Genomic DNA, 20,923 nt, shown 5'->3' on the forward strand with positions numbered 1-20,923 from the left:
ATCCACCACTCAAATTACTTTCATATTTCACTATACTAATTCAACACTAATCTTTCTTGGGTTCCGGAGTAGTGTGCTACTCGCCGAAAAAGCACGTTGACACCTCGTCAGGGGTAGTAAGCGCTATATAAATGCAATTACAATACAATTTTCTTTAGAAGAGAGACTTGATACCAGGCCGTCTTTGTTTTTTGCCAGTGTGTTCCATGTGGGTGAGGTTGATGTCAGGGGTTAATCCAGGATTTAGCATTCTGTGAAAGTTGGGGCTCAAAACTGTCGAGGTTCATGTCATTGAACAAGGTTTTTACTGTTTCTCATTTGTAGTTCTTTGCAAATAACAGAAATTCTGTCTTCGTTGGGTTGATCTTCATGAAGGCGCTGAACATCAAGGTCAGAATGATTTGCTGGTAGTGTTTGGGGTATTGGATGTATGAAGCAGAGTAGACTTTCAGGTAGAGTTGTGCATCATCAGCATATTGATGAATCTTGATGGTGTGATCTGTGAGAAGAGCACCAAGTGCCTCTATGCAGAGTTATTGCAGGCTTTAAGTGCTTTAGGACCATAAACGATACCAAAGGGGATGATGGACGGAGCGTTTGAGCTAATCAAACACTCACCCCCAGTCAACTGACCTGGGTTTAATCCATCATCATTCTTTAGCTCACTCCACCACCCCAGTTCAGACATAGCCATATGCAAATCAGTCTGACCCTGTGCCTCATGGGAACAGTCCAGCCCGAACTGCCAAGCCATGTCTTCTCTGGACCAGAAACGAGCATCCTGGGACCGGTTTCGGGTTCATAACCCTCGTCAGCCAGGCTATCTTGATTCCAGTGGCAAAGTGAGCAAGCGACCCACGTCTGGGCATACCCTGCCAACTTAGGGTGAACAAAGCAATACCAAAGGGAATGATGGACGGAGCGTTTGAGCTAATCAAACACTCACCCCCAGTCAACTGATCTGGGTTTAATCCATCATCATTCTTTAGCTCACTCCACAACCCCAGTTCAGACATAGCCATATGCAAATCAGTCTGACCCTGTGCCTCATGGGAACAGTCCAGCACGAACTGCCAAGCCATGTCTTCCCTGAACCGGAATCAAGCATCCTAGGACCGGTTTCGGGGTTGCACCCCTCTTCAGCCAGGATAGCTTGACTCCAGTGGCGTAGTGAGCAAGGGACCCACGTCTGGGCATACCCTGCCAACTTAGGGTGAACAAAGCGATACCAAAGGGGATGATGGACGGAACGTTTGAGCTAATCAAACACTCACTCCCAGTCAACTGATCTGGGTTTAATCCATCATCATTCTTTAGCTCACTCCACCACCCCAGTTCAGACATAGCCATATGCAAATCAGTCTGACCCTGTGCCTCATGGGAACAGTCCAGCCCGAACTGCCAAGCCATGTCTTCCCTGGACCGGAAACAAGCATCCTGGGACCGGTTTCGGGTTCATAACCCTTGTCAGCCAGGCTATCTTGATTCCAGTGGCAAAGTGAGCAAGGGACCCACGTCTGGGCATACCCTGCCAACTTAGGGCGAACAAAGCATGTTATATGATGTAATATTTTTGAGTGTTTTTTCTGACACGAGTTGTCACTGTTGTGAATTAGTATACCCTGAGCATGAGTTGTGATGCTTGTAGTTTGTGGAAAATACCTCTAGTATGAGGAATACACCCTAGACAAATCCTGGAGGGGATTTTTTCTTCCAAATCAAGGATTGTTTTAAAATGTGGAAACTATTTCGAAGAACATAAATATAATGCCAATCCATTTTATAACAATCACCCATATAAAAAGTTGTAGTCGAAGGAAGAACAATTGAGAAATAAGTACAGTTTGTTTCTTCTGGATATCTGTAAGAGCTAACTCAATAACCAACAGTCTAGGTTGTGTTAAAAGACTGTATGCAATAGGATACTGATTCAGTATGTTATGTACTATATTAGGATTACCTGCATTATGATGATAGATACAAGATCAATAATAGTACATGTGTGCATGCGCTTGGTGCTGCATTACCTTCTTGGATTATCTGGCTCATAATTTGAGAGAACATTGGCAACTACATCAGCCACTTCTTTATCGTTGGTAACATCCCAAAGCCCATCAGTGCCCAACACCAGTACATCATCAGGACAACGTTCATGTTGCATGAGATCGTAAACTCTCACCTGAAATAGTAATATAGAAATAGATTTTATAAGAAGCGGACCTCAAACACCACTATAACATCTAGACATTTCGCCATTTCAAATGTTTTTTATTCACAAAACCGTACATTCATCAAGGTCATCCTAGAGTACTAACAGCTTATCTCAAAGAGTAAATCTCAAGTTAATCAAAAAGAGGGGTTTTCTCAGAATTATGAACATTCCAAGCTTAAATTCCTTCACTCTGTCCAATTAGCAGTAAATCAAAAGAGGTTTGTCAGAGGTCCTCACTGATTGCACTAGAGTAGTGATCCCATCCTCCCTCTCAATTAGAAGGGCTCAGCCAGGGCAATCTCTGTCAGATCCTCTACTTCTTCTTACTCCCCTGGGTCCACGGGATAACATTTGTCCACCCATCTTCCCTGCCTGTAAAATAGAAGGGTTTATGCAGGACACATTGTCAGATCCTCAGCTTCTCGTGCCCCACAAGAGAAAAGTACCACTCATATACCCAAGATGTGAAGGTGAACCCTTTGTTGCTTTTTCTCTTTCCCTGCATTGGTGATGATATAGCAGAGAGTATATCAAATGATATTATTGATAAAAGAAATTATTATGACAACTTCTGTGTAAACCATAGAAAATGTGTGTAAAGTTTCACGTTCTGAAAATGGACATAAATATGAATTTTAGTTACTGCATCGTAAGAGCATGCTGAAAAAAAGACAGATTTGAAATATATTATTCATTTAATTAATATAGGTGTGACTATTAATCATTAAACACTATTTTCACTCATTTATATGGGTTAGAATAATGTAGGAGAAAAACCTCACATTATGGATTTTATTGCTAATTGATTCGATTTTCATGTAATGAGTAAGAAATTTATAAGACTAAAAGAAATTATTTTGATTTAGTTTGGTTTCCATGTGAAAATTAACTACAATATCACTTTATATATTAACGTGTGTATCGATAATGACACAATAAAAGTATCTAGATGTGTTCTCATGGAATGGATGTTATTATGATGCATTCTTTTTCCCCGCAGGGAATCACAACACGGTCATTACAACGACCGCGTTGTGATTCCGCATACCATTACTCCGCAAGTCGGAACAACGACTTGTGGATGGGGGGCGCTGGATGTTGGAATAGTATAATTTACTATTCCAACTCCAGTCTGTGCGGATAATAGGGTAGGTGTTGGATTTTAAATCCAACACCTCTGCCCCCCCCCAACCCCCTCGCCCGCCCCCGCAAGTCATTGTTTCGACTTGCGGAGTAATGGTATGCGGAACCACAACGCGGTCGTTGTAACGACCGCGTTGTGATTCCCTGCGGGGAAAAAGATTCGTGGTAAACGTTGTTTACCGTTCTCATGAAACTTCTTTAGCATGTACTTCACATATGTATTAGTTGTATAACACATAAACGACAAAGATTTATGGGCATTTTCTTATATGATTAATATTGACAAGAATTAATTTTTATGAGCACATTATAATGAAGTATTTCTTAATGGATTTCAGTCATATTTTGAACTCACATGATCCTATTAATAGAATTCACAATTTAAGTTTATCTAGTCGTATATTAGCCCAAATTTAATGTAGGCCTCATTTCCCTTTCCAGAGAAGTCATGGACTAAATACTTTCCAAAGCGTGTGAGAACTTCTTGCAATATTGCAAGTTGTATTGAAATTATAACTGTTTCCTTTGACATCTTCCGGACTGAGCAGTGCACATGCAACAGATTTTGTTCAACCCTGGAACAGTTGCTTGGGAAAGCACCCTTATGTTTTCTTTTTAATTTCCTATTGTTCAATGTGTCCTATGCTTATATGATCTAGGGAGCTGTGTAATCGATTCACCAAATTTTTCCGGATTTCTGTCTTCTTTATTTCCACATCACCATCACCCTATTGCGGATTACCAATGAACTGAATGGTCTGACAAATTGAGGTGATGTCAAGGTGTGTCGCCCTGGAAACAGTTCCAGTTTAATTGCTCCTTTCTGGAAGAATGAGGGGGCTTGGCTTGGCATTTTGGCGTTTACGCTATTGGTTTCTGAGCCTTCTGGCACTTGAACTCGTTACTGCCGACTGTCCCTATGCAGATTAAACCTTTTCAATGAAGGGTTCAGGTCACGTCGCTGTGACTCTTAATGTTACAGCTGCAAACTGAGATAGAGCAAATGTCTTGACGAACTGGACTGGCTACTTGGAACCATGCTGAACTCTTCTCAGAGTCTTTTACAAAGGCTCCCCTGGCTACCTATCCCTATCGATACATATGCTGTACGTTATCAGAATCTGCCTCGGCTAAGGAAGATTTCCCCATCCACTCATCTTATTCTTCCTGAACCTCAGAGGCTTGGAATATTTAATTACATCTTTTACTAATTGATTATTAGAGCTGTATACCACTTTATTGAATGCAAATGTTCTTTATCCTTTAGTCTGAATAACTAAACTTTAAACATTTAATCTGACTCAGCTGTTCTGTCTTGTCATTTCTTGAGAGTGAACATTAATATTGGTTTGTCAAAATATTGGGAAAGATTTACCGATAAGTTGTTATAGTTGGGTTTAAGTTACACTTATCCTTTTCCTGGTCCCCAATGAGTAACTGTCCATTCCCCAAATATCCAACCCCTTACGGCACAGAGCAATATCCATCAGTGGATCAACTGAATATATTAATAGCATAAAATAATGCAAGGAAAATAGTAATAAGGGCCCAGTAAGCGCTACAGCAGTGAGCTCCATGGGTTGACTTAGTTCTTGTTGGTTGCTCACTGATAATCCCTGTCAGATCAGGTCCTCAGTTCCTTCTTATTCCTCCCCACTACCTCAGATAACATTGGTCTGCTGTCTTCTACCCCCCTTGCCTCTAAAATAGAAGAGCTGAGTCAGGCCTCACCATGTCAGATCCTGGGAGTGTCGTGAATTGACAGAAAAGTGCTCCTTATATACTCCCAGACTTCCAGGTGGACCCGCTATTATTTTAGTTTCCCCTTATTGTTGGTCTTAAGGTTGAGCTCCTCCTTGTTCCCTTCCTCTGTGATGGATTGGCCAGGATGCATCAGGCCCTGCCAGTATATACCCTTGTCATGTCCCTGTAAACTCAAGAACTGCAAGAAAGGAGGCCGTCTCCTTGACCTGCATATAGCTTCTGCCAATACATCCGCTGGAGCTGGCATGCATAGTTAGGCATGTATTTCACATGACAGAGTTTGATGAAGCAACAGAGAAAAAACACAGAAAACTCTGTATGGTTGCAATCAGTCATGACTCAATATCCAGGCTTCTCCTGGACCAATGCTGCTTCAACCATGACCATAGATATGTCCTGGTAGACCAGCCCAGTAGTCTGTGGCTGGCATACCTATTATTCCTCCCTATGTTAGTAATGTATAATGCTCTTTGACCATTGGGACTCTGTATTTGTTTTCTGTGGACATATACAACGAAGGAATGAGGCATTGAAGCCTTAATTAGAATGAGACATTAATTTAATCTAGGGTACAGCACAAAGATCTACACCTAAGTGGTGATGGTATTATTCTGAAAAGTATTCAACTTTACAATGGCTACCCCAACAAAACTATTAAATTAACCAATGAAGGTCGTATTTGAGAATAAGGGATAAAGGAACTAGCAGACATCAATCCCACCATTCTGTGCACCAGGGTTTAGGATAATAAAATTGTGACAGATTAGCAATTGCTCCTGTAAGGCCTACTGATTAAGTGTGGTCAGGGTCTCCCACATACAACAAACGTATAGTGCCATGGGTCTCACCTCAGTTTAGCCAGATTCCACCTCATGCTTTAAGTCATTAGAATTGATCAAAAGTAGGTATGGCAAAATAGCAAATGAATATAACAACTTGAGGAAACACGCATTGGTGAAGCTAGTGAGCTTTAGTTTTAAAAACTCAAGATAATGGCTTTGCCAAAACTTTTTTTATGGCCACATGCAATCTCATGCATGATGGTGCATGTTCACGCATCACTTGCAATTTTTCAATGTTTTTCCATTCCACGTATTTCTATTCTGAGGTTATCACTGATGCATGCCCATGCATTGAAACTCCTGTGGACATATATATTATGACGCTTGTGCATGTATGCATCATGATGCATGCGCACGTGCATTGAGATGCATGCCTGCACATGAATAGTCGTGCATGGCAGACATTTTTAATATATCGATTGAACATGGCTGATGGGCATGCTAGAATTGTGAATAGAAAGTTTTTTAAAAAGTAAACAAATTGCGTGCAAGCGTTAAAAAATACAACATAAACAGCCCAATGAGAATTTGTAGGTGCTGCACTCTTGTAAAATATAAAAAATCACATTGAAAATAGAAAGTTGGAAAGTTGGATGGGAACCATCTGGGATTGGGAAAGAGAATGAAGAGTGAAAATTGAGCATGCAGGGAGGCAGGCACAGGAACAAGTGAGAAGGAGCAAGTAAACAACAGAAACAAATAACAGTTCTCTCAGCAGCAGGATACAACTAATCCAATCAGAACAGACCAAAATGCTCCTGTGCGGGGCAAATACAAGAATAGGGACAAATTCGTACAATCAAAAGCAGAAACCAGTAATAGACAAAAGTAATCTAGCCATGATCACAGGACTGATCCAGAGAGTACTTTAAGTATGTTATGTATTGGAAACAATAGGTTTGGAAACAAAGAGTTAAAGCTGCACGCAATCAAGACCCGCAAATGGTTAAAGGTGAGTCTGTCATCTCAAATGAATAGAGAAAACGGAAAGTACTAATGTGACAGCATCACTGACATTTTTACAAAAATAATACGGAGTCTGAGAGAAATGGTATGAAGACTACAATGGGGGCGAAAACGGTTATCTCAGTTTAAATACAACTAATGTAATATCCTCCGAACTGGTAAATACATGGTGTGGTTAGTCAGTTTCCTACTAGGGGGTAGTTCAGGGCAAACATTTTGTAGTTGGTTGTTAATGGCTTGCATAATTTGAGTTTTCCGAATAAACATATTTGAGCCATTGTGATCCCATAGTACAATGTGAATGCCGTAGAACAGGTTTTAGTAAATGGCTGCCTTCAGATAAAAAAATCTGACCTTTAAAACAGCAAAATCAGCAATCTATCTATAAATCTGCATTGCTGGTGGGGAAGGAAGGATGGCAGATGTAATACAAAGATAAGTACTTGCCTCAGGGAAACATGACAGGAAAGGCTTGATATAGATGTTAGAACCATATACTTTCAGGTCGTGATCCCCAAGACCCCGTGTTACACCAATGGTGGCCATTACACGAGCCTGTCAGAAAACAAAACAAAAAAATCCTAATTCTTACAAAGGAACATAGAGTATAATCAACCGTATTTGTTAATTAAATATATCATGCAACCACATCAATGTAAATTAAAATATTGATTTTGATACCTATGTAACAATCTTTACCCTGAAGTGTGCAGGACTAACTTATACTTTGAGGTTCATGCAGAGCATGGCGGGCTGCCAGTCCAGAGGAGGCCAAATCGTGAACCCTTCCAGCAGAAGACCACTCGCTATACTTGAAGATTCCTGGTTGTGGTGCACCACTAATTTCCTTCCTGTGCAGCAGGAGCCAATTTTTTTATTTTATTTTAATACGCGCCATGTGTGTTACTACCAGTGGCTGTGAATGGGATAAAAAAGGATTGGAGGGCCCACCCAACATAGAGCAGGCCTTCTGGTGTTCTGGAGCTTGCGACCCTGTGGTAGACTCGCTGCTAGCTGTGTCTTTGCAATTGAGGAGCTGACTGGGACTCCACCCTGGGAATTGGCGGACACCAAACGGTAAATGAGCAAAAGGAACTTCAAGATTTCCAGACATTGAAAGCAACTGCCGATTTACAATAGTTCTTCCATAACACCAAACCCTAAACAACCCTTATATTTTGGATCCCATCTATTCCTGTAATCTGAAGGGACAAGGAGGAGAAGAAATTGATTGGGTGCTAATAGGCTTCGGTTATAGACTGAATCTCGAATATGTACAAGTTGTTTTAGTTTGATGCAGCCCACGCGAACTTCGCTAGAGTCAAACGGTTTCGCTATTCTGTCAGAGGACAATTAGATACACAAATTGAAATCCTCTAATGCATTTCAAATACTTACATTTGTGTTAGTGAAGATACAGCTCTAAAATCATTGAAATTGCTTACAACTTGCGTATCCCATGACGATCTATGAAGGCTGGATCTATACCAGCAATTCCAAAAATTCTCCTAGTAGTTTTGAATACAATTAATTTAAATTGATCTAATTTACATAGTCAGTAGTTACTCTGAACATCTGGCATACATCTGGCACTCTATGTCCTACAAAGGGCCCTCCTGGTGGAGTTAAACTTCTTTTAAACATATTGGAATTGAAATATATTGTTACACATAGGGGTCCATTAGGATGGAGGGCGGATGTCCTCCGCCGGGCGGGCGGTAGCAACTGCCGGTTCGGCGGCGCACTTCCGCCCGCCATCGAAGCCCTGGACACCGCCGGTCCGATTAGCAATGCGGTTGTGACTGCAGCGGTGTGATTTTCCACCCGCCACTTTCCGCCGGTTGCAGTCCGCCCGCTTGCCTGGCGTGTGGAGCAGGACCGCTACAATTGTGGCGGATCAGGGCCAAGCACCGCCGGCACGATTATGATGCCGGCGGTAGCCAGCTTTCCGCGGCGGTGGAACCGCCATGGAAAGGCATGCGGAGAATGTCTCTGGGGGTCCATTGCAGACCCCCAATGGGTTGGGGATGTGTGTGGGTGCACTGGGGGGTACCCATGGTACCTCCCTACATGTCCCTGTACCAGGTGACAGGCTTTGTGCAGTGCCTGCAACACAGTGCAGGGACATGTAGGACATGCTTGTTTGGACATCGCGGCGGTGCTGCTGGCAGCACCGCCCGCCACAATGTTAACCGCCGCAGTCAGATTTCCACTGCGGAGCATAATAATTGGACCAGCAATTTTCCTGCGGTCCTGGCGGGCGGTGTTTTCCCGCTATCATGGCAGTCGGAGTGATTTTCCGACCGCCATGCTAATAGACCCCTTAGTTTGGAAATTTAGTTTAGCCCTGCTTAAATGTTACTGTAAATTTAATCTTGGTTTTGATTATAAATACCTTTTTCCCCTCTCCATATATCAAAGGAAACTTCAGATCATTCTCGCCAATTGTTTTGTATGCCCTGGAAAAATAATAAATACAATGTTATGAACTGCAGACTCATTTCGTTTACACAGAATTTCAGGTCTCATTAAGGAAAAAATTAGCAGTCTAGTCTTTCCATAATCTGATTAGTAGTGACAAAAGCACTACTCTAACTCCAACATTGTACGACCCGATGTGTTCTACACACCGAACGTAGGGTTTATTTTAGGCGCCCTGAAATCATTTCAGAAGAACCATTGCAGATTTTGATATCATATTTGCGCGTCGGGATACATTTCATAAGTTCCATATTTACTTCAGAACACGGCATTCTGTCATGCAGGAGCTTTGTGTTACAGACCTCTGTACTCTGTGACTAATATGGTGTCTGACCAACCCGAGGAAGTCCTTGCATTAATGAGAAGGAAGACCCATCCTGCGATGCTTCAAAAGCAGCATTATAATTTGGCTGACTATAGTGAGTAGTGTGCACCGCAGAGCCTGGGCTTCCCTCGAGTGCTTGGCCAGAATATGTGTGCGGGCAGGGGAAGAGGCAGAAGGCTTGCCTGCTATTTTTGATGGCTTGCACGGCTCACAGGGCACTGCCTGGCTCCCCTGAAGGCCTCTAAAACTCTTCCTTTGATTAATCTGCATGTCCTTCCAAGTCTTGGGTTTGGGTGTGACCTCTGCAGTACAGTAGTGAAGGAGGTGACCTTTGACCCCCTTCCAGTTCAAGAGGTTGATGCTGGGGTAGAATGGCAAAGAAAAATGTTTAGGTGGAGCCACTGGCAAAGAAAGAAAAAACACATTTCAATTTCTTTTAAGAAAACAGCAAAGTAAGAGAATCTATGTTTTAACTAAATAAGAAAACTGTTAGTGCCCTACACGGTTACTCTGAAATAATACTGACATTTGATATTTCCCTTATGTTTTTACTCTTCTGTTGTGTATTCAAAATATATCCTCCATTTTTTCTAGTTTCTGTAAATAAATCATTTGTTTTAGTATAAAACATTTTACTTTATTTTTAGATTCACTGATTTCCTGGAGTGATGTCACATACTATGTTTTCTTGCCACACAGAGTGTTTGAAAATGACATCCCTGTAGGAACCTGGTGCAGGAACTTCCTCCCTCCCTACCTCCCTACCTGTTGGCAACGCATGGCCGCGTTGTATACAAAGTAACATTAAAATAGATACCAGAACAGACCACTTAAACCAAAATAGGTGGAAGAATAGAAAAGTAAGCGCACTGGACAAGATGGAGGGTAGGTGAGTCTAGCCCTTTAAAATGTTGTACTCAAAGCATTTACCATTCATAGGGAGGGAAACATTACAACACTTACCAGCCTGTCATCGTATGGTCCCTGAACAGCATTCTTCTACCCAGCTCTTTGTATTGGATCCTTCTGGGAAACTCCAGGTATGTAAATTCATTTCCAAGCAGTTCAGGCTTCAAAAATCCCTAAGAACAGCAGAGAAATACTTAACAAACATTTGTAAATCGGTTACAAGCCTAAATGTGCATTACATTTTAAACAAAAATCTATCTGTGATTAGATTATTTTTGTATGTGTTAGAACCATCTGTATCCAAGCGCTGATAATTGGACCCAGTACAGCCAGTAATGGAGAAATAGGTGGAATTTCAATGTTCACTTAAGCAATAGACTTAAAGCCAGATGTACTAACATATTTTCTTGTCGTAGACCCTACAATTCACTAAATTACAGGGTTTGTGACATGAAAATGTGGTTTTCAAATGTAATAAACCCACTTGGCGAGGCGGTAACATGTTACAAAATCAGTAAATGGGGTTAGGATATCAGAAGAAATCTCATCCTAAACATGCCCCTTCTAAATAGTGATTCCTTATGGTATGTATTAATGTTTTGTGATGGTAATGTGAGGCATTACAAGTTAATAGCATGTGAATAGATATGTATGTGTGTGGCAGCAAAGAACTGTAGAATAATATGGATGTAGGTTAAAAGGTCAGGTGACAGTTGCACTGTCAAGCCAGACCTAAAAGTCCATGTAAGTTATTGTCTTCCCTTTTCCCATCTATGCTGCTGCCAGAGAGAAACAACATACATAATCTAGTGATCTAAGACACTTTAAAAGCATTCCAATGGCATGTGTGAGCCCCTGAAAAGTCAAGCTTAAGTAGCTGGATACATGAAGCAAAATTGTCACAGCTGCTAGAGGGTTAGTGCGTTTTGCTGTGGAAGTGCACAACTTCTGCTGAATCAAAACATAGTTTTATAAACTTATTTAGTTTTTTTTAAGGACATTCTGTTTTCCATTAAGGAAAATTGGCAGCATTAAAAGAACAAGCATTTGCAATGCAATAGGTCTCGCAGTTATACAAGTTTGAGCTATTGGCATTATAAATGACAGTGCCTTTTATTTATGTTTTAAATAACCAAACTTAAATAAAAAGCATTGTCATTTACAATGCCAATAGCTCAAACTCCTATAAATGCGAGACCTATTGCTTTGCAAATGCTTGTACTGTAAAGTTAACCCTATTTAAATAAGACTGGAGCTCAGTGCGGCAATGTAATCCCTTATTCGCTGCCTCGGGTTCGGCTTTGATCAGAACAGCAGTAAGAATTTATGCAGATCAGGCGCGTGTTACTGTCTAACTGTTCAACAGTGGAGAATACAGTAATGTTTGTGTCCACTTCTCTGCTCGTCCGCATGGACAGTGCTCCCGGGTAAATTCGCTGGAAGGCTGCCTGCCCAGAGGAATTTGTAAAAGTCACATACTTCACTATTCGTCGCTTCCCTCTGCCCCCTGCGTCACCCCGCCCTCCCAAGATGAAAGGAAGCGGACATTTGTTTAGAGCTTGTAAATTCCGAACCAATTGCCCTACGTCCCTGAATGTGAAAGGGCCTTGATAAGATCTGCTTATAGGCCCTTGTCTGGAGTGTGCTGCGTGTTAACACCTCAATGCAGTGCAGGGAGCCTCTTCTACTGCAAGCTGTCGTGGTGGCTCTGATCAAACCCGGGATAGCCAGATCAGAGGGATTTTAAAACAAAACAATAGGTTTCGGCTTTCATTAAGTTAAAGCCATTTGCTTTGCTATACAATACCATTAGCAAAGCAAATGGCTTTAATTTAATCAAAGGCGAGAACTATTGCATTTTCAATGCTTGTTTGTAAGGGAAGCAGAAGACTGAAGGGTTTGAGGATATACAACTGTCATTTACAATGCCTAGAAACCACAACGTGCCGCATGATGTGCTGTATGCAAAGCTATTGTTGTGGTGTGCTCCTGCGCAAGTCGAGTCTCGGGACCCAATATTGTGTGCGATAGTGCACTCCAGAGCTGAAAGACACCCCTCACCCCACTGTCACCCAGCCCCGCGTGTTTCCTTTCTCATGGGGCGGGAGCACGCAGTATATAATCTCTACATCCATTCTTTACATGAAAACACTTCAGTCACTTTAGAAACATGTAGCTCCGTGTTTAAAATAAGCCCCAGGCGCAAGATCTGCTAAGGCACTCCCATTAACCCTGCTGTGTAACGCTGCCCTGAAAAGGTGCGGCTTCTACTAAAGCACAGTCCGAGTTGGTGCAGAAAAAGTAGCCGCCTGAAAGGGTTAATCTTCCTGCGCAGCTTGAGTTTGAGCCCAGAAGGAGGCAGCTGAACCTTCGGAGTGGGGGGAGGAGGAGGAAGAGCCTGGGAGGGCTGGTGTTAAAAACAACAAAAAAACACACCACACCCCCCCGGGGTATGAGAAACGTTACGGAAGATTTATATAGCGCGAACTCGAACCGAAGGTATCAGAGCACTTTACACGAGCACCAGTTGCATAACAGAGGGACACATTCATTACTAAGCATAGGGAGATTTCGTGATTTGGCCAGAATCACAGGATTTGTGAGCCTTTTGCCAAACTCGAACCTGGTTTCTCAGATTCAAGGTCGGCCGCCTTGTCCGTTAAGCCACATCCTCTCACCCCCCCAGGGTTTCACTTCCTTGCGTTATAAAATATATTATTTTATATTTGTTAGTGCTCTGCATAATGCGGTTTCTTCTGTGTCATTATTATCTCCGTGAAACTTACTTTTTTGTAAGGGAAGCGGAACACTGAAGGGTTTGAAGACATACAACTGTCATTTACAACGCCTAGAAACCACAACGTGCCGCATGACGTGCTGTATGCAAAGCTGTTGTTTTGGTGTGCTCCTGCGCAAGTCGAGTCTTCGGACCCGATTGTGTGCGATAGTGCACTCCAGAACTGAAAGACACCCCTCACCCTACTGTCACCCAGCCCCCGTGTTTCCTTTCTCATGGGGCGGGAGCACGCAGTATATAATCTCTACATCCATTCTTTACACAAAAACACTTCAGTTACTTTAGAAACATATAACTCCGTGTTTAAAAGAAGCACCAGGCGCTAGATCCGCTAAGGCACTCGCATTAACCCTGCTGTGTAACGCTGCCCTGAAAAGGTTCAACTTCTACTAAAGCACAGTCCGAGTTGGTGCAGAAAAAGTAGCCGCCTAAAAGGATTAATCTTCCTGCGCAGCTTGAGGTTGAGCCCGGAAGGAGGCAGCTGAACCTTAGGAGTGGGGGGGAGGAGGAGGAAGAGCCTGGGAAGGCTGGTGTTAACAACAACAACAACAAAAAGCATTGGCCGCACGCGCGCCTCCCGCTTTAAGTAAAAAAAAAAAAGACAAGCTCGGCGGAGCGTGACGCGCGCGCTTGGGGGCGGGGGAGCGGACCCTTTGAAGTGCTCCTAAAAAGCAAATTGCATGGCTGCACGATGCGCGTGATTGTGCGCGTGCTAGCCATGCAATCCGCTTTTTGGGAGCACTTTCCAGCCCGCTCTCTATAGTCTCGCTTTGCGATCGCTTACGCGATAGCAAGGCGAGACCTAAAAATGGATTCCTTTAAAAGCAATCACAGTCATGGTGGTCTGCTGACCATAGCCGGCTACCATCTCTGTGATGGCAGCAAATTGTAGTGGGTCACATGTTGCGACCTACCGCATTAATATTCACAAGGTAGGTTGAATTGCAACCCACTGTAATTCAGTATTTTGTGAATTCTTCTATGAGTACATAGTTCACAAAATACCATAGGATTCTCAAAACATCAGTGAATGAATCGTGACCACTGCTTGTATTTCCTATCTTAGTACATCTGGCCCTTAGTTCTCGACACACATTCAATACAAAATTTAATTTTTGATCACCTTTCATGATGATCCTCTTAGAAAAAAAAATATGCAAACACCACATTACCAAATACATATTTATGTGTAGCCAGTGAAAGCAGAGAAACACAATCCGGCCCAAATTATCTGCTCACCTTCCTTGCTCTCTGCGGTACTGTGGCTGCTGCAAATCCTATTAAAATCCTTGCTTTATTGGCTTTTCGCCTGCATCTGACTACATTCGGTTTGACCTTGTAGTTTTTTTTAGGTATGTCAGAAGAGGAGTTTAGCTGTCTGAGGGCACAGCAATTTGTGCTGAGTTTGGAAGATATCTTCATGAAAATTTTCGCAGGCCAAACCCTTCGTCCCAGAACAGAACTATTGACAAGAACACCATTTATGTTTGCTGATTGTATTGTATTTTTTCTTAGTAGCTGAGAGCTTCTCTTTTTGAAATTTAATGAGTAGTGGTGGACACCTACATCACCTCACCCCACTATTTTTGCTCCCGGTTTTTCCTAAGCTGCTGGCTGGTGCTCAGGGATAGATGTGGACATAACAGAAGGGCTGACCACCATGGAGCAGGAGATATACTGTTGTACTTTGGGGATCGTCCTTATTCTTGACCTGTATCCAGTAGCCCACAAAACCTGCAAGAGAGGGACTTAGACTTGGCCCAGCTCAGAGATTTCACCTGGTCTCTTTCCCTGTCCGGCTGCAGCAGTGAGATGTGATAGCTTCAGTTATGGCAGTGCACACCGACGTGAAATAGTAGACCACAATTCTGCAGAGGGGGATAATGCCTTCTATCGTGCTACGTTGCTGCTAACCCACTGCCAGCTGTAGATATTCTCTGGTCTGCTGTGCATGTATGTCTGAATGCATGGGTGTTGCCTTTGTTTCTTTGTATGTGTATGCATTTATCTGTATATGTGCTCATTTCTGTTTGTCTGTGTTTATGTATCTGTGTGTGTCTTTGTGTGAACATGTGTGCATGAACATTGGGCACGTGTGCCTGAATATATCTTTGTACCAGTAAGTCCATCAATGTTTTTGCTGTATGTGCTTCCTCTCCTACTACACTGAGCTCTATTCTGCCACATTTTGTATCTGCCACATATTTCCGCTAATAGGGTCGAGAGTGACCTGCAACACGTTTTAGAGCCACTGCTTTGTTTCATTTTTCAAGCACGCACAGCCTGGTCTTGGTCACAAGAGTCTGCAGAGTAGCTAGGGGAACATCAATCACAAAGATGTCCCTGTTCCCCTGGTATCCCTGCACCAAACAAAGGACAACTCGTAATGAGGTCCTTTGTGTTCAAAATATATTTACATTTTTGTAGGTATGCCTCAGTGGATCGCATCAGACTCGGGCAACACTGGGATGGCATATTTTCAGGCCAGAAATCCTGGGAGTTGCACTACCAAATGATGTGAACCTTTCTATATAGTACCTACATTGCAAACATACAAGTGACGCTGAAAATGCCAAGTCTGCAGGATGGCATGCCCATCTAGACAGCAGTCAGAAACATGCCAGGAAACGTCTTGAGGTCCACAACATTCTCTCACCTTGAACCCAGTGAATCATTGAAAACTTTCTGTAGTATGCACCATAGAGTACTATAAGAATCTTTCATCTGAACACGCCTGTGCTAGAGGTATTAAGCCATTTTGGGTACTTCAGCACCTGCATGATCTCAGTTTTCAAGATTGGTATGTTTTGGTAAACATGTAGAATTGAGTAAAGTTATAGAATCATCACCTAAATTATTTTAGTGGAAAGAAGGAAACCAGTGGGTTTATTCATCGTTAGGTGGTAATAGAAAGGTTTCTAATTACTGATGGATGTGATAAGGCTTCTATTTTTCTTTTTCGACACTTGGGTCCCAACCCAGCTGAGCCATCTTGGGATCAGGCTCTAAATCTGCACTTATGATGACTGCCAGCTCGTGGAACACAGCCCTCCAAAACGAACGAATCCCAGAGCATTGCCAAGCGAGGTGCCAAAAACCTGCGCCCTCGCTACCACATCTACGACATTTAGAGTTATCTGATAACCCGTATTGAACCTGTCTCTCAGGGGTGCAGTAGGCCCTATGGAGGAACTTCTAGTGAATAAGCCTATGTCTCCCGTTCAGGGAGACCGTTTTGGTGCGAGCGCAGCAATATTGCCATTCCTTATCGCTCAATGGGGTGCCCAGTTCCTGCTGCCATTCACTCCTGACCTTCAACACTTCTGTCCGACATGTTTCCTGCATGCTAGAGTAAAACTTAGTAATCAGTTTGGAAGGGTCGCTTTCTTTAATTAGGGTGGTGAGGGCAGTAACTGCATGTGGCTCTATCATATCATACCTTAGAAGAGTGTGCCAAGTGTGTCTGGCCCTGAAGAAGTGGAACAATGCTGAACCAGCCGGACTTGTCTGTGGACCCTGGAGATCCTCCAAGATGCAAACCAACCCATTTTTGAAGAAGTCTCCCATCTTACGAATGCCATCGGTCTGAAGTGTCTGCCTTGCCCCATAATCTTGTCCCAGTGGAAACCATAAGCACCAACTCAGCGGGATCTCCCGCGAGTATAGCAGAGAACCGGCCTGCATTTGCAATAACCCATGCCACGCTTGTGGTGTGATGGCCAAGGAATCAAATATTTGATAACGTCCCACGGTAGGCAGAAAAGCTTCTGGTAGGGTGAATGGGTCCGCTGCGTTCTTTTCAGCATATAAATATGGTAAATAGTTTGGGCCATGTACCCAGTAGTGTGCAAATGTACTATGTGCTGCTCTAATATTTTTCAAGGTCTGGAGCCCCCAGTCCTCCCATGTCATAAGGTAATATAAGGGATTCCCACCTGATGGGAGGCTGCTTCCCGGCCAACGCTAACCTAATGAGTTGCGAACGCAGTTGTTTGAAGAGCGTTTACGGCTACGGGATTGGTATGTTCTGGAATAGAAAGAATAACCTCGGGAGAACTACCATCTTCATAACTGCATTCTACCCATCAGGTATAAGGGCAGCCTAAACCACCTATATATATCCTCCGTCATTTTTTGTGCGGTCCTGCCGTAGTTCTCCCTTACAACCACTCCAGGCTCAGTGTGGACTTTGATCCCCAAATAATGAACCGGGTCCATGGTCCATTGCAAAGGAAACTCCGTTACAGGCACCGTGGTGGCCGGGGGTAAAGGAAATATAATAGACTTGCCCCAGTTAATGCGCAATCCAGAATGCCTGCCGAACTGAACCACCTCGCGCAATAAAGGAGAAAGATTTTCTTCCGGGTCTCGAATGTACAGCAGGGTGTCATCTGCATACGTGGATATACTTAAGGTGTAGCCTGAGAAGCTCAACTCTCTGTGTGCATGATATTCACGGATTGCGCACGCTAGTGGTTCAGCAACTATTGCGTACAAAAGGGGGGACAATGGGCACCCCTGTCTGGTACCCCGTGTGATGTTAAATGCGTCAGAGACAGCATCTCCAATTCGCACCCTGGCAGTTGGTGAAGTATATAGGATTGAGACCAGGCGCAGAAACACGTCTCCAACCCCGATCCGACACAGGGCCGCGAACATGAACCCCCACTCCACGGAGTCAAAGGCTTTCTCTGAATCGAGGAACTCCACAGCGGATTTGACATCTGGGTTCAGTCGCTGCACCACCCCCAATGGGGCTAACCTGTTGGCCAAGATCTTGGCATAGAAATTAGTATCCACATTTAGAAAGGACAATGGTCTATACGACGAGCAGTGATTTGGCTCTTTGCCTGCCTTCAGTAGTGTGACGATTACTGCCTCCCGCAATGAAGGGGGCATCGTACCGGCCTCGGCTATTTCCTCATAAAGTGTCTTAGGATGGGGGATCTGCAGCTCCTGAAATTCTTTATAAAATGCCAAAGTTAAACCATCCACGCCAGACGCTTTGCCAGATGACATACCCCTTAGTGCCGCCCTGATTTCGTCCACTGTTAGGGGTGCCATCAAATGCTCCCTGTGTTCTGCCACCAGCCATGGCATTTTAATATATGACAAATAATTGTCAAGTGCGTCGTAATTGGCTGGTATTTGTGACATGTACAATGTTTGATAATAGGAGCGGAAGTGATCCACAATAGTCTCAGGAGAGTGTAAAGGGAGCCCGGCATCATCTTTCATACCTGTCATCTTGTCTATGTCTCTCTTAGGCCTTAGAAGCACCGCTAGTGTGGCGCCTGGTCTCTCCCTTTCCCCATAGCACTGTGCGGTAGCGTACTTTCCCATATGGTTGATGTAGGAGAGTGGCATCGACTGCATAGTTGCCCCCAACTTTTTGCTGATGTTTTGACTGTTTTTGTGACTTTAGCCAGGCTGTGGCCCTGCTATCCAGGACCCCAGCCTATCTGCTTCCTCTGTTAAACATTGTGAGTACCCTAGGTACCAGCCAATTGGATGCTGAGGGTGCCCTGCCAGTCCCTTGTAGATGGTACCATGGTACCCAGGGCATGGGTCCCTCAGTAGGCCTACCAGGGCTGCAGCACTTATTGTGCCACCCTGGGACAGCCACACAAACTGACACCACCAGACCACTACTGTAGTCTGGGTAAGGTGGTGCTAGCACCCCTTACAGGGATGTAGGTACCCTATATCCCACACCATACAACACATATACTCTCATAGGTCACCCCTATGGCAGGCCCTGGTAATCCTACAGGGCTGGGTGCTGAGGTATGTGTGAGGGGGGACCCCTACATGAGTAGGGCCTCTCTGCAACCTTCGTAAAATCGTTACTGGGTTGTTTGTAGTGTAGCCATACCATATACTCCTAACCGCATTATAAGTGAATCGCGTCATCGCAATAACTTGAGAATGGCTACACAGAACCATATCGTGTTTGGTGTCAAACATGAAGGAATCATACCCCCAGTCCAGCCATGGGCATGAGGGTACGATTCCCCCTTGCTAGAAGGGCGATATGGGAAAAGCGGTAGAATTTAGACACCAATTTAAAAGTGCACATGTACCACAAAATGGCTACTGTCCGCCACCTACACGACTCTGGCTGGCTGTTGCTGGGGAAAACGCCAGCCTCGCCATCTGGACAATAGGGCTCCTGTGGCAGGGAGGTTCCAGCACCTCCCCAGACAGGATATGTGGATTGGAACAGGGTGGGTGCACCAAATGTCCTTTCAGAGTTGCACGTAGGCAGCTGCAGAGCCCCAATTCTGCATACACCGCCTGGAACCGGTTCAGGGGCATCCTGCCCCTCGCCCAGGCGGGAAACACACAAAGGGGAGTGGGTGTAGCCACCCTTTCCCGCCTCTGCTCTGATTGGTAGGCTCTAGTTGGGACCATTCCCTAATCTTGGGGATATATGTGAATAACGTGGCCCCAGAGCCTCAGATTAATCCAGAACTTCACAGAACTGACCTTCAACGAGCTGCTGCCCAGCTGACTGAAGAAATCTCCCTTGGGATAAAGGAGTTATCCCCCTGCTTGGCAGGCACCTGAAAGACTGCAAGATACCCGGTTGGAACTTCGCTGCTCTCACGAACTTCGACGTCTTCCAGCAACCTTGAGGTGGGTCTCTAGAGCATCCCAGAGTCCTGTGAGCGTGCCCAGCAAGTCTGAGCACCGTGGACCACGTGGGTGCCGAGATCCCTGCATACCCCGAGACACCGGCTACCTCTTGCCTAGCACACGACCCCGACCAGTGGGGAAGTTGTGCTTTGGCCCTTTTCTGAGTCAACCTTCAAGCAGCATCCGTGCCAAATTTCAGCTCCCTAGCCCACCCCGGTGGCCCGTGGAAGCCCTTTTACGCACTCCACTTTGCTGCCTTCCGCGGTCCCTTGTCTCTCGACTTGTGGGCCCTGGCGGAGGACAATCTTCACATCCAAGAGTTCCCCTGGTTGCTCCAGGCCTGCTCTGCGTTCCCTCCAAAGGCGAGCACCCTCAGACCTCGTGGGTCTGCACCAGCAGTTACTTTGTTCATCTTGCGTGGGTTGCGGTTGCCAAGGCTTAGTGGATCCAATCGGGACACTAACACCGCAGCGACCCTCATCGCCCTCCAGAAGCTGGCCTTCCTTGAAGCCTCCCGGAGCCCGTGACTGCAGAGCCAAGCTGCATCTTCCTCACCTGAAGCACCCGACATCGAAGGGCTCCTTGCTTTGAGCCCCCCTGGTCACTGTGCCGTGACCCAGACTCTGTCCCCTCTGCTTTCAGGTTCTTCTCTACATTTTCTACAATTCAGATCTTCACGACTTCATCGACGCTTTCAGCTAGCAGCAGTTTGGACTACTTTTCCATTGAAAATCAGCCCGCGACCCGACACCAGAATCGACCTATGCACCCGGCTTCCCTGGGGCAGGTAACAGTGGTACTTCGGTACTCCCGTGGTGGTGGGCTCTCCAAAGCCTTAAGTCTCA

General features: G+C 44.5%; 1 pseudogene; it reads right to left on the bottom strand.

Annotated features, from left to right (window-relative positions):
* Nucleotides 1–20,923, bottom strand: part of LOC146870107 (protein phosphatase 1H-like) — a 327,776-nt pseudogene that overhangs the window by 18,892 nt on the left and 287,961 nt on the right.

This window comes from Triturus cristatus, chromosome 1_1 (assembly GCF_964204655.1).
Source record: "Triturus cristatus chromosome 1_1, aTriCri1.1, whole genome shotgun sequence".
Taxonomy (NCBI): domain Eukaryota; kingdom Metazoa; phylum Chordata; class Amphibia; order Caudata; family Salamandridae; genus Triturus; species Triturus cristatus.